This window comes from Crocuta crocuta, unplaced genomic scaffold (assembly GCF_008692635.1).
Source record: "Crocuta crocuta isolate KB4526 unplaced genomic scaffold, BGI_CrCroc_1.0 scaffold497, whole genome shotgun sequence".
NCBI lineage: Eukaryota > Metazoa > Chordata > Mammalia > Carnivora > Hyaenidae > Crocuta > Crocuta crocuta.
Genome location: NW_027529527.1, coordinates 359,714 through 366,120, shown reverse-complemented (window position 1 = coordinate 366,120; position 6,407 = coordinate 359,714).

The window sequence follows — 6,407 nt, the reverse complement described above, 5'->3', positions numbered from 1 at the left end:
TCCAGGCTCTGAGCGGGCAGTCAGCACAGAGCCTGACGCGGGGCTCGAACCCACGAACCGCAAGATCATGACCTAAGCGAAAGTCGGACGCTTAACCGACTAAGCCACCCAGGCGCCCCAAGAGTAGGATGCTTAACCGACTGAGCCACCCAGACATTCTGTCAGTTGATATATTTCCAATATGTTGATTTTTGGTTTTATATGATGTTAAGTTTACATTAGAATGCAAATATAGAGGGACACCTGGGTAGCTAGATCAGTTAAGCGACCAACTCTTGGTTTCTTCTCAGGTCATGATCCCAAGGTTTGTGAGTTTGTTCCATGTTGAGCTCTGTGCTGACAGCACAGAGCCGGCTTGGGATTCTTTCTTCCTCTCTCTCTTTTCCTCCCCTGCTTTCTCTCTCTCTCCCCCAAAATCAATCAATCAATCAATCAATATTTTTTTAAATGCAAATATATAAACAATAGTATATGTATAAAAATAAACTGAAAAGGTGCAAAATACTATACTGAGTATAAGAAAAAAATTATACAGATTAATTAGAGCCAGATATGGCATTGCAACAATTGCTAAAACCTAGGTTAATCTTGAGGAAATTATTCTGTGGTGTCATCACTATTGGTAACACTTATTCATGGTCTTGTCCTGATAAATCAATTTGTCTAATCTGCCTCAAGTAATCTTCCAGGTTGTCAAAGATCAGAATGTGTGTAAGGATTCAGAGACACACCTTTGCATATTTCAATGGAATCAATAGTATCTACATAAAAGCTTCACTGAGCATGCATTGGCATTACCATATGCTTTCTTGAACAGTAAAAGAGATTGGGTTATATAGCTACTGTTCATCAAATTAAATATAGAGGTATAAACTTTGATGTTTCTTATTTATAGACTATATCCTTAAAAGTTTTATTGAAATGTAATAAATATACAAAAAGCTGCACACATTTAATACAATTTCATGAGTAAAGACATATGTGTAAACCCATGAAATCATTATCACATTCAAATTAGTGAACATATTGATCATCCCCAAAAGTTTCTTACTTCTTCTTTGTTTTTTATTTATTTTATTTTATTTTATTTACTTTATTTCAGTAACAACACTTAACATGAGATCTACCCTTTAAACAAATTTTTAAGTGTACAAAACAATGTTGTTAACCATGGGTGCTATGTTGAACAGCAGATCTCTGGAGCCTATTTGTCTTGCATAACTGAAATATTTTACTCATTGAACAGCAACTTAAACTTCAGAATATTTATGTAAAAGCTTTCTTTTCTGTAGTGAGTCATTTATCGATTTACCATTCTCATAGGAAAAAATGAAGGAGTGAGACTCTATGACTTTGTGCTTATTTCTAATCTCTACACCCTGGTTTATAAGAAGAAATTCTATAGTAATAATATATAAGCTATAACATAGATTTTTGCTTTAATTTAGAATTACTGGATACTTTTCTCTTTAAACTATAGAAAGCATCTGCCAATTAACTTCCCAATTAAAAACATAAAAAAGTATCTTCTTCACACTGTACTAATATGAGAATATAAATTGGTATGACCTTTCTGGAAGGCAATTTGGTAATGAGTTGCAAAGCCTTAAAAATGAGCAAGAAATTGCACTTCAGAAATATATCCTAAGGAAACAATTATGTGAATGAAAAGATCTACAAGAAATTTATTGCAACAGTGTTTATAATAACAATAAATTAGAATTTCCTAATTTACCAACAACATGAGATGATTTGAAACATGTAGTGTAATACAATCTAGACATCTTAAGGAATGTATAATATTAATAATATAATCAATTAAAATAATGTATATTTGCACAAGTAAATATACGTATGTATTAATAATTATAGTAGTATTTGATGGTAAAAACCAACAAGAAATAATTGAATATATTATTCCAAACATAAAGATAGAAGAAATTTTTAAAGTAGATGTGTCCCAACTACTACTGACAATAATTTTAAAAAAGAAAGTCATTAAAAATATATCAACTAGATGTAATATGATATTAACTTAAATGAAGGAACAAAACATCTTTTTTTTATTTAGTGAGCTTATAGGTTTAATGGCATTCTATTTTGTATAAGGAATTTATAGCAACTTTACTCTGGGGACCAAAAAGGGGAAATAGTTTGCTTGTTTTTTCTAATAAACAATATATCTGTTATTAAAGAAATGGTCTTGGGGCACCTGGGTAGTTTAGCTGGTTAAGCATCCAACTTCCAATCAAGTCATGATCTCATAGTTTGTGAATGAAAGCCCAGTGTTGGGCTCTGCACTGATAGCTCAGAGCCTGGAGCCTGCTTCAGATTCTGTGACTCCCTCTCTCTCTGTTCCTCCCCTGCTTTCTCTCTCTGTCTCTCAAAAATAAATAAATATTTAAAATATTTAAAAAAAAGAAATGGTCTTAAACATTCCCTGCATACTGGTAGACAGGTAAAATTAATTATACAAAGTGGAAATCCTGTTTGTGGATCTTTGTTTGGAAATAGTTATGATTATGGTATATTTCAAATCTTTACCAAAGATACCATATTTAAAGAAATTTTAAATATTTTTTAAAGAGAGTGAAAGAAAAGTAAGAGGCGCTAAGCTATTTCATCATTAAGAGAAAATCTATTTGACACATGAAAAGATGCTCAACATCACTCATCATCAGGGAAATACAAATCAAAACTATGATGACATGTCACATCATTCAAAATGGCCAAACTCAACAACACAAGAAACAACGGGTGTGGGCAAGGATGCTGAGAAAGAGGAACCCTCTTGTACTGTTGATGGGAATGCAAGCTGGTGCAGTCACTCTGGAAAACAGTATGGAGGGTCCTCAGAAAGTTAGAAATAGGGAAGAGACAAGATGGCGAAGTAGGAAGCTCCGTACATTTCGCTCACCCCCATCTCTCAAACAGAGAAGGTCTGAAGCCATAGGACACTGAACCGCAGGAGTATGGAGGAAAAAAGACAGAGTCCACTGGGAGGACAGCCTCATAGGTGTGTGATTGTGAACGGGGGAAGATAAAAACGGGCCGGGATACGGAGATACAGAGGAGAGGAAACTCCATTCTCAGGGAGTCGCGGAGAGTGGAGGGGAAGAGAAAGAGCAGCTGAAACTACTCATAGAACTGTCCTTGGAGAAGAGAAAAACCTTGGCCCAAGACAGAGAGGGTCCTGACATCCCATCCCGAACTGCAGGGCGATCGGAGAGTGATCCTATTTCTAGCTGTGGCGCTAACCTTGGGCTGGGTGCACTGTCCCAGGAAGCGCCAGAGAAACTGCTCCACTGCTCTCCTGGCTTGATCCTTTGCTGGAAGCAGCTCAGCCTGCTGGGTTACATTTTGGGCGGTTTCAATAAAGTATGAAGACTAAGACCTGGAAAGAAGGTGTGGCTTGGGATATAGAAATGGACCACCTTGGCTACACCCGCGGCACAGGGAGATCAGACCTAAAAGAGTGATTTGCAACACTTGGTTCAAGAAGGAATTGGGGCACCTCCATTTTTCTCCCTACAACCACCAACGTGGGACCTCAGGGAGTGGCCCATGGTACCACAGTGGAGGCAAGACCTGCCTACACCAAACCACGCCCATTCCCGCTAGAGAGCTCCTTTTTTTTTTTTTTTAAACCAGAACCGGGGGCAAGACCAACATGGATGCACTGCCATGATTAATGCTAAATCAATTCTTCCTATTCAGATATATTTTCCCTTGTCTATACATATCCCTCCCCTCTGCTGGACTGGGCAATCTGGTCATTGGTTTGCTTAAACAGTCACATTTAATCCATTTTCTAGATGTATATCCTACACATTCATCATTACCTTCCTATCTCTCTCTCTCTCTTTGGAGTAATCAGACTGTACAGTTTCTTTGGGTAACATTATCTTCGTTTCTTTTTCCTCACCTCTTACCATATTCTCCTCTTTCTCTCTCTGAATTAAGCTTCTTAGTGTCTCTGCCTGGTCATTGTCCAATTTCATTGTCTCCCCGCCCTTGTCATTTCTATGCATATGCTTGTCCATCAGCACTGCATACACCCTACTTTTTATTTGTAGCTGGAAATTCTGGTATTATGTTTTTAAACTACATTTTGTCTTTTTTTTTCTTTCTTCTTTTTCTTTTTCCCTTTTGGTTTGCTCATTTGTTGAATTTGTCTGTGCGTTTGTGTGCCTTTGTTCCCTGTGTGCTTGTCTGTATGTTTTCCTTTCCAGGGCTACCTCAAGAAACAAGCCAAAGTACACATGGTGGAGAATCCCAAATATTACTATCAGTAAGGAAACAAAATAACTAACGTCTCAACAAGAGAGACCAAGAGACACCATTAAAAGAACACTTCTTGGAATCACCTGGGTGGCTCAGCCAGGTAAGTGTCTGACTTCAGCTCAGGTCATTATCTCACAGTTTGTTAGTTCGAGACCCACGTCAGGCTCTGTGCTGACAGCTCAGAGCCTGGAGCCTGCTTCAGATACTGTGTCTCCCTTTCTCTGTGCCCCTCCCCTGCTTGTGCTCTGTGTCTCTCTCTCTCAAAAAAAAAAAACCAAAACAAAAAAAAACATTAAATTAAAAAAAAAAGAACACTTCTTGAATGGACAGGCCCTACAGTCAATGAGCTTTCTTTAATATAGCAGTATTCACGGGTACAGAGCCCATAACAAGCTTTTAAAACTAACAAGTGACAGAAGACTACCCAAAAGGATGAAACGGAAGTACTCTCCTCTAAAGAAATTCCAGGAAGAAGTGACAGGTAAACAACTGCTCAAAACAGATATAAGCAACATAACTGCGTAAGAATTTAGAAAAATAGTCATAAAATTCATCACTGGGCTTGAAAAAGGCATGGAAGACAGCAGAGAAACTATTGCTACAAAGACTATGGAGCTTAAACATAGTAGTGATGAATTAAAAAATGCTATAAATGAGTTATATGATAAAATGGAGGCGTCTAATGTACGGGTTGAAGAGGCAGAAAGGACAATCATCAAGACAGTATGATATTGACACAAAAACAGACCCATACACCAATGGAACAGAATTGAGAACTCAGAATTTGACCTAAAAATATACAGCCAACTAATCTTTGACAAAGCAGGAAAGAGTATCCAATGGTAAAAAGACAGCCTCTTTAACAGATGGTGCTGGGAGAACTGGACAGCAACATGCAGAAGAATGAAACTAGATCATTTTCTCACACCATACACAAAACTAAACTCAAAATGGATAAAGGACCTGAATGTGAGACAGGAAACCATCAAAACCCTAGAGGAGAAAGCAGGAAACAACCTCCTTGACCTCAACAGCAGCAATTTCTTACTTGACATATCCCCAGAGACAAGGGAATCAAGAGCAAAAATGAGCTATTGGGACCTCATCAAGACAAAAAACTTCTGCACGGCAAAGGAAATAATCCATAAAACTAATAGGCAACCGACAGAATGGGAAAAGATAGTTGCAAATGACATATCAGATAAAGGGCTAGTATCCAAAATCTATAAGGAACTCACCAAACTCCACATCCGAAAAACAAACAATCCAGTGAAGAAATGGGCAGAAGACGTGAACAGACACTTCTCCAAAGAGGACATTCAGATGGCCAAGAGACACATGAAATGATGCTCAGCGTCCCTCATCATCAGGGACATATAAATTAAAACCACACTGAGATACGACCTCACGCCAGTCAGAGTGGCTAAAATGAACAATCATTTTAGCAGACTATAGATACTGGCGAGGATGTGGAGAAATGAGCTCCCTCTACACTGTTGGTGGGAATGTAAACTGGTGCAGCCCCTCTGGAAAACAGTGTGGAGGTTCCTCAAAAAATTAACACTAGAACTCCCCTATGACCGAGTAATAGTACTGCTAGGAATTTACCCAAGCGATATAGGAGTGCTGATGAACAGGGGCGTGTGGACCCCAATGTTCATAGCAGCACTTTCAACAATAGCCAAATCATGGAAAGAGCCTAAGTGTCCATTAACTGATGAATGGATCAAGAAGATGTGGTTTATCTATAGAATGGAATACTACATGACAATAAGAATGAAATCTGGCCATTTGTAGCAATGTTGATGGAACTTGGGGTTGTGATGCGGAGCAAAATAAGTCAGGCAAAGAAAGACAGATACCATATGTTTTCACTTATAAGTGTGTCAGGAGAAACTTAATGGAGGATTGTGGGGGAGAAGAAGGGGAAAAATATTAGGGAAGAGGGAGAGAGGCAAACCATGAGAAACTTGAATACTGAGAACAAACTGAGGGCTGATGGGGGTGGGGAGAGGAGAAGGGGGATGGTGGGCATAGAGGAGGCACTTTTTGGGATGAGCACTGGGTGTTATATGGAAACCAACTTGACAATAAACTATGAAAGAAAAAAAAAGAAAGTTAGA